Below are 7958 nucleotides of genomic sequence, written 5' to 3'. Positions count from 1 at the left end.
ACAACATAAGCATAATTTTCATAATTATGAAGGTCTCTCTCACACACACAAAATAATTGAAAGAGGCTCTCCCTGGGGCATGTGAGTCAGAGATGGGCCTGTGAGTTGTCCATCAGAAGTACTGGCATTCTATTTACAATAGTTAAAAATCTGGTGAAAAATCAAGTCCAGAGAGTAATTCCCTGGTCGTACGGCGGATAAGAACCTGACCGCCAGTGTACGGGACACAAGTTCGATCCCTGGTCCAGGAAGGTTCCACGTGCCATGGGGCGACTGAGGCTGCGTGCCACAGTTATGGGGCCCACACCCTAGAGCCCGTGCTCCATGAGAGAAGCCACCGCCGTGAGAAGCCGGCACACCGCAGCAGAGACCCAGTGCAGCCGGAATTGAACAGATAAGTACAGGTTTTGAGAACTCAAGTCCACAGATTATTTTCATAATAATATAAACTGGGGTTTTTAACTGGAATTTGAATCAGATCTTTCTGACTGTAATCACTTGTTATGAGCAGGGAGATTTAGAAGCTGATTGGGGAGGTGACAAGCAAGTGATGGGCTGTGACCTATACGTGTGTGTGAGGGTGTGTGTGTGTGCCCACGTGCCGTGTACATCCCCCTTCTGGCCCAGCAGGGCCCATCTGTCAAGACCAATGGTCTCCAGCAAGGCTCCCACGTGGCCTTGCCGTGCTTTTCACACCTCATTCAGCAGCAGCGCCGCCCTCCTTGTTCAGCCAGGCAGACTAAGGGTTGCCAATTACCCTTCAGGGTCACTTGGAGGCACGTCAGGTGTCCTTATTCACTGGAGGAAATTCTGGGACTTGTACAGAATCGTCTCAGGCAGCTGGGTACAAGTGGTAGCAGTCAGTCACTTTATCCCCACGTACCAAGAGGAGTGCCACCAGCTGTCTTCTCTGGGGTTGGCAGAAAGGACAGATCACCCCGTTCCAGCTTGTGTTGAGTTGTGTCTGTGCGGAGGAGGCTGAGGCGGGGGGCAGGGGGGAGAGAGAAAGAGAAGAGAAGGCTCCACTCTTCAGCCGGTGAGGGCTTTTTAAGGTTAGGCTGGCATGCCTAGGCACCCAAGTCTGCAGAACTGTGGATGGGGACAGTGGCTCTGAAGCCAGGGACCCTCCTGATCTGGCAGCAGCACCTTACCGGGTTCAGGGTGACAGCAAATGCCCGCTTGGCATTCACTGTGTGCCACACTCATCACTGTGTGTAATCCAGACAAAAATCCTTGAGGAAGGCACTGTTATCCCCATTTTACAGATGAACAAACTGAGGCACAGAAAGTTTACATAACTTACCCAAAATTACACAGCCAGACCATATAGCAGGTGGCAGAGCTCCACTGTCCAAGTACAGGTCCTGCCTGAAAGCTCATCTGGTTAACTTCTTGCTACAAAATATCCAAGCAGTAATTGTGAAATGGATTCTAAGCTCATAAAATAAGGCAAGGTGTGTATAGAGCACAGGATTTAGCATCACAACTATGTTTGAATCTTGTCTCCTGCCAGAGGAAGCCTACCCCCACGGCCTGCATCCACAGCCTCCTGGCACTCAGAACTCAGTGGGCTGGCCCAGTGAAGTGCCCTAGTGGGAGGTCAGGGGGCCTTGGACAGGCTGGTACTTGATGGAATGTCATTGCTCTCAAGGTCAGGGTCAGGTGCCCCCTTGGTGACTTCTTTTTCATTTGTTGGGGACCTCCCCTGCTGCTTCCCTCCAGCCCTGGGGTTGGTGACTGTCCCCCGTGCGCTGGTCCTGGAGGGCTGGACTCTTCCGCTGGTTCCCTTAACCCCCGTGGCTCTGCCCATTTGGTAAGCAGTCCCCTTTGTAAATAATCCTCCTGGAATTTCCCTGATTCGCGGAAGCCATCTGTTTTCCCACGGGCCCCTGAGTGGTGTGACAGCGTCATGAGTAATGGGGGAACTGGAAGCACCTGAAATGTGGGAGAGCAGGGGTGGGGGGCGGGGAAGGCTGGCTGACCAGGGGCCACTGCACCGCAGCTGGCCGGGAGCGGAGGCCAGGACGTTGCGGGAGTGGAGGAGGGAACGCCAAGGGCAGGACGCTTGGGGAAGAACAGAAACCTGGAGACGGAACTGCGCAGCCTGCTCTGGTCGCGACCTCCGACGAGCTTCCTGCAGGCAGCGAACCGCAGCCTGGGGGCCTTGAGGCCAGCACGGAGGAAACAGTCGAGGTCGGAAATGAGTGAATCCATAAACGACGGAATGAGTGTCCAGGCCCAGCACTGTCTTCTCTTCTTCCCACGGGGGCCCTAGGCGGACCCCAAGAAGAGAGGAGAATGCGATTTAGGCCTCACACCAGGACGAGGGGTGTGTGTGTGTGTGAGAGAGAGAGAGATGGGTGTGTGGGGTGTGTGATCTAGTGTGGTGTAGGGTGATATGTGTGCGTCTGTCCGTCAAGGCAAGGTACCGCGTGGACCCCAGGACCTGGGGTGAAGCCCCGCCCACCAGGGCCCCGCCCACAGAGACACCCCGCCCACCAGGGCCCACGCCCATCTGGAGGCCCCGCCCACTCGAGGCGGAGGCGGCGGCGCAGCGAGCCCCGAGGCTCCGAGAACGCGCCTGGCACCGCCGCCGCGGGGCGGGCGTCTGTTCTGCCGGGTTCGAGCCCCGGGCACTATAGGTCCCCGCGCCCTAGCCCTGCACGAGTGACGAACCCTCTCTGGGCTTGAAACGACACCGGCCTCACGAGGTGCCCGCAGGGATGAGCCGAGGCTTCGGTGTATATAGCGCTGGCCGCGTCCTGGGCAGGGGCGCCCCTCCGTCAACGACGCCCCCCGCCCCCGCCCCCGCCCCCGCCCGCGGCGGGGCGATGACCCAGCACCTCGGCCCAGTGGCAGCAACAGGGGCCTGTGTGGGCATGGGCACAGCCCCCCAGCTGCCCCCGTGCTGAGGTTCGGCGGCCTGCAGCTGCGGGGTCTGCCGTGCGCTCCCGAGATGGAGGCGGCGCTGGGGCGCGCGGTGAGCGCCACTCGGTGCTGGGCGGCGGGGGACCTGGTGGCGGATACGCCCCCGCAGGGCCGCGTCCAGCAGAGCGAAACGGAGAAACAGACTGCTGGCTGCCTTCCTATCAAGTTCTTTTCTAACCTTGATCACCGAAAATATTACTATTCTGATGCCCCAGAGGAGCGAACGGAACCACGATTGGTTCGCAGCCAAGGTTTGTGGAAACCGGTTTCCCCGGGAACCGCGGGGGCGGAACACGAGCCTCCTTCCCCCCGGGTTCCTCCCACACACTCGGGGTGGGGGAGGGGAGAGGCAGGGATTGTGCGGGTGAAGGGCTGCCTGAGAGCAGAGTGCGAGGGGTAGGAGTTGGCCTGGGGCGGGTGGAGGTCGGAGGGCCTGTTCCGCAGAGGGGAGTAAGCCTGGGCACGGAAGGTCTAAATCCCCAGAGCTTTCATTTATCCCCCGCCACCTCGGGCTTCGCAGGTGGCGCTAATGGTAAAGAATCTGCCTGCCAGTACAGGAGACAAGGAGACTGAGGGGTTCGATCCCTGGGTTGGGAAGATTCCCTGGAGGAGGAAATGGCCACCCACTCCAGTATTCTTGCCTGGAGAATCCCATGGACAGAGGAGCCTGGTGGGCTAGAGTCCATGGGGTCGCAACGAGTCAGACACGACTGAGCGACTTAGCACACTTGTCAGCAAAGTGATGTTCCTGTCTCTGCCCCCTGAGGGAGCCACTGCGGGGCCCCTGAGAGGCAGTGGGCAGGTATGGTTTCCACATCAGAAAAACCCCTTTAGTGGAGAAGGGTCTGAATGGAGAGGAATGGTGAGGGTGTTTCCAGCTGGGAGTAGGGCAGTGAGAAAAGGGACGGGGTGGGCAGCAGTTGTGGGCGGGGGGGGGGGGGGGCGGGAAGGGGAGAGGCCCCAGCCATGCCTGACTGCCTGCAGTGCTGGGTCAATGAAAGGGCCCAGGGCGGTGCGGACTCGGCCTGCTCAGAGGAAGGGGAGTCCTGACTTGTGTGTGGCCCTTCGGTGGGCATGACAAAGCAGGATGTCGCCACGAGACCTACTGGCTCCTACTTGCAGGGGGCTCTGTGGGCACCAGAGGGCCTGGTCTGACCCCGCGCCCCAGCACCGGGCTGTCCCAGGTCCCTTTTTCTCTTTCCCAAATCCCACCCTTCAAAGCACATTCCAAAGGGGACCCCTTCCTTGCACCCAGCACCTCCACCTTAGTCCCCTTAAAGGGCCTCCCCCCTCCTCCTGCCATATGCCAGCCAGCCTCCCCATGGTGGCCAATGGGCATTGAAAAACACCGATCTGGTCTTTCTCTCCACCCAGAATAAGAGCCAGACTCATGGCCCGCAAACCCCAACCTGACCTCACCTCCCTCCATGCTCCCCTGCTCTGCCCGCTCTGCCCCCAGGCTGCCCCCAGAGCTCCCCTTAGCTCCTTCCTTTCTCACCCACTCTCCTCCTCCTTCACACACCCCTCCCCGGGAGCCCCAGAAGGCTGCCTGCTCAGTATCCAAGCCCCATCTCAAATGTCACCTTCTCCTGGCAGAAGCAGCCATCTCTGTTACATGAATCTGGGTTTATTTCATTTTCTTTACATGCTTACCAGCATTTGAAGAGTTACTTTACTTGTGTTCTTGTTTATCCTTTTCTCCCAGACCAGAATATAAGCTCCCTGAGGACAGGGACCATGTCTGTGTTACTCAAGGTTAGGTTGCCGGGGCCTGGACCAGTGCTGGGCATATGGGAGAAGACAGTGAACACTCACTACCCAGGCGAGCCTGCTGGCCCCTGGGGGAGACAGATATGTCTCCAGGTCGTGATGAGTGAGCCAGGTCTAAGCAGTCTGGGAGAAGGTGGCAGAGCTGAGTCCTCCTGGAGGGAATCTGGAAAAACTTTGAAGAAGGATTTGATTTGTGACAAGAGCAGGTAATAATTCCTGAGGAAATTGGCAGAAGCACCTTTGCAGGAGTAGGGTCCTGGATAAGGGGAGGGCCCGGCCTCTGGATGGCTGACATAAAAGATCCAGATATGTGGGAATTCCCTGGTGGCCCAGTGGGTAGGACTCAGAGCTTTTGCTTCCTGGGGCCCAGATTCATCCTCTGATTGGAGAAACTAAGATTCTACAAGCTGAGCAGCCAAAAAGCCCCAAACAACAACAATAAACACCAGGTGTGGGGTGCTGGGGGCAAAGGAGATTAACCTGAAAAGACAGACTGGGGCCAGGCTATGAACTGTCTTGTTAGGGACTGAATTGTGTCCCCACAAGATTCATATGTTGAACTCCTAACCCCTAACACACCTCTGAATGTGACTGTCTTTGAAGATACGGCCTTTAAAAAGGTAATCAAGATTACACAGAGATCCTACCGTGGGCCCTAATCCAGTCGACTGAGCATGCATGCTAAGTGGCTTCAGTTGTGTCTGACTCTTTGTGACCCCGTGGACTTGTAGCCTGCCGGGCACCTGTCCATGGGATTCTCCAGGCAAGAATACTGGAGTGGGTTGCCATGCCCTCCTCCAGGGGATCTTCCTGAGCCAGGGGTTGAGCCAGAGTCACTTGTGTCTCCTGCATCAGTAGAAGGGCTCTTTATCACCGGCAGCACCTGGGAAGCCCCAGTAGACTGAAGACCTCACAAAAAGAGGAGGAGGTACTTGCCTGGTGGTCCAGTAGCTAAGGCTCCGAGCTTCCAGTGTGGGGGACCCAGGTTTGATCCCTGGTGTGGGAACTAGGTCCCATGCTATAACTAATGATCCTTTCGTGCCACAGCAAAGACTGAAGACCTCACAGGCTGCAGCGAAGATCTGGCACAGCCAAAGAAAGAAAGATTTTTTTACAAATAAATAAAAAGAGGGAGAGACACCAAGCACAAAGAGACACCACGCACAAAGAGAAAAGATCATGTGAGGGCTGGCAAGGTGGCAGCCCTCTGCAAGCTGAGGAGAGAAGCCTCAGAGGAACCAGACTTGCCAACACCTTGAGCTGGGACTTCCAGCCTCCAGAACTGTGAGAAAATAAATTTCTGCTGTTCAGACTAACATAGGTCTTAAGATCGAAATTTTTGAATTTTAAATCCTACGATATTAACCTGGTTCAAAAATCAAATGGAAAAAGTCATAGTGACTAGATGAGCAGGTCGTCATCAATCAGTGAAACTGCATGTTGATAGCGTGTGGTGATCATGGCATTTTATCCCTGTGATATTCCTCCCCAAATCCCATAAACTCAAGCGAATCATGAAGAAAATATCAGATAGATCTCAACTGAGAAATATTCTCAGTTCGATTCAGTTCAGTCGCTCAGTCATGTCCGACTCTTTGTCATCCCATGGACTGCAGCACGCCAGGCTTCCCTGTCCATCACCATCTCCCAGAGCTTGTTCAAACTCATGTCCATCAAGTCAGTGATGCCATCCAGCCATCTCATCCTCTGTCATCCCCTTCTCCTCTTGCCGTCAATATTTGCCAGCACCAGGGTCTTTTCCAGTGAGTCAATTCTTCACATCAGGTTGCCAAAGTATTGGAGTTTCAACTTCAGCATCAGTCCTTCCAATGAATATTCTACCAAATACCTAACCAGTATTCTTCAAAATTGTCAAAGTCATATAAAATAAGGAAGGTTCAGGAAACTGTCACAGCCAAGAGGAACTGAAGGTGACATGATGACTAAACGTAATGTGTCCTGGATGGGATCCCAGAGTAAAGGACAGTGGGTAAGACTAACGTGTGTGTGCTAAGTGGCTTCAGTCATGTCTGACTCTGCAATGCCATGGACTGTAGCCCACCAGGTTCCCCTGTCCATGGGATTTCCCAACAAGAATACTGGAGTGTGTTGCCATGCCCACCTCCATGAGATCTTCCTGACGCGGGGATCATACCTGCGTCTCTTAGGTCTTCTGCTTGGGCAGGCAGTTCTTTACCACTAGCACCACCTGGGAAGCCCAAATAAGGTATTGTGTTCTGTTGCTAAGTTCTGTCTGACTCTTTACAACCCTGTGCACTGCAGCACTCCAGGCTTCCCTGTCCTTCACCATCTCCCGGAGTTTGCTCAAACTCATGTCCATTGAGTCAGTGATGCCTGTGGACTTCAGTTAATAAACAATGTATCGATTTTGGCTCATTAGTTTAAATGAATGTACCACACTAACTGGCTTCCTCAGTGGCTCAGCAGTATAGGATATGTCTGCAGTGCAGGAATTGAAGGAGATGGGAGTTCAATCCCTGGGTCAGGGATCCCCTAGAGGAGGGCAAGGCAAGGCACTCCAGTATTCTTGCCTAAAGAATCCCATGGACAGAGGAGCCTGGTGGGCTACAGTCCACAGGATCGCAAAGAGCTGGACTCGACTGAAGCGACTGAGAATGCATACACCACACAAATATATGATGTTGACAGTAGGGGAAACAGTGGGCTTGGGGGGAGGCATATGGGGACTTTGTATTAATCTTTTTTTTTTTGTATTATCTTTGAAAGTTTTCTGTACCTCTAAAGCTGCTCCAAAGTTTATTTTTAAAAGTAGCAGTGAAAATGCTCACTCTGATTTCTGACCTAATCCACCCAGTTCCCACTCCTGCCTGCAATCCTTTATTAGGGTTCTTGCTCCTTCAAGAATTCCTTTATGCAAATTTGACTCTATACTTTTCCCCAAATGGGCTTTTTAACTTGCTTGAAAGAATATTTAATCATTTTTAATATAAAATAGTTCAAACATAAAAAGTAGAGAGAAAAGCACATCCCAGGGACCCATCACCCACATTCAACAGTTATCGAGGATTTGCCGAGTGCGCTTAGCCTGGATAGGATCTCCTGCCTGGCTCGCTCTCTTTTGCTGAACCATTGTGCATCTTTGGACAACCCAGATGTCATCTTCTACCACCCTAAGAATCATATCTCACCATCAACAGAGATTCCTGAAGGGCTTCTTGTGAGCTTTAATCTGGGTGATGTGGAAACATAGACAGCTTGGCAGGGTGTTTATCTTGACC

General features: G+C 53.8%; 1 long non-coding RNA gene across 1 annotated transcript; it reads left to right on the top strand.

Moving 5' to 3' along the window:
• The first annotated feature begins 2533 nt into the window (after window positions 1-2533).
• LOC121817139 (uncharacterized) lies at window positions 2534-6014 on the top strand. The gene is made up of 2 exons (XR_006056944.1): window positions 2534-3179; window positions 5746-6014. It is a non-coding gene; the product is annotated as an uncharacterized LOC121817139 (long non-coding RNA).
• The last annotated feature ends 1944 nt before the right edge of the window (window positions 6015-7958 follow it).

Source organism: Ovis aries, chromosome 18, assembly GCF_016772045.2.
Source record: "Ovis aries strain OAR_USU_Benz2616 breed Rambouillet chromosome 18, ARS-UI_Ramb_v3.0, whole genome shotgun sequence".
Classification (NCBI taxonomy): domain Eukaryota; kingdom Metazoa; phylum Chordata; class Mammalia; order Artiodactyla; family Bovidae; genus Ovis; species Ovis aries.
This window is presented reverse-complemented; position numbering and strand designations above follow the sequence as displayed.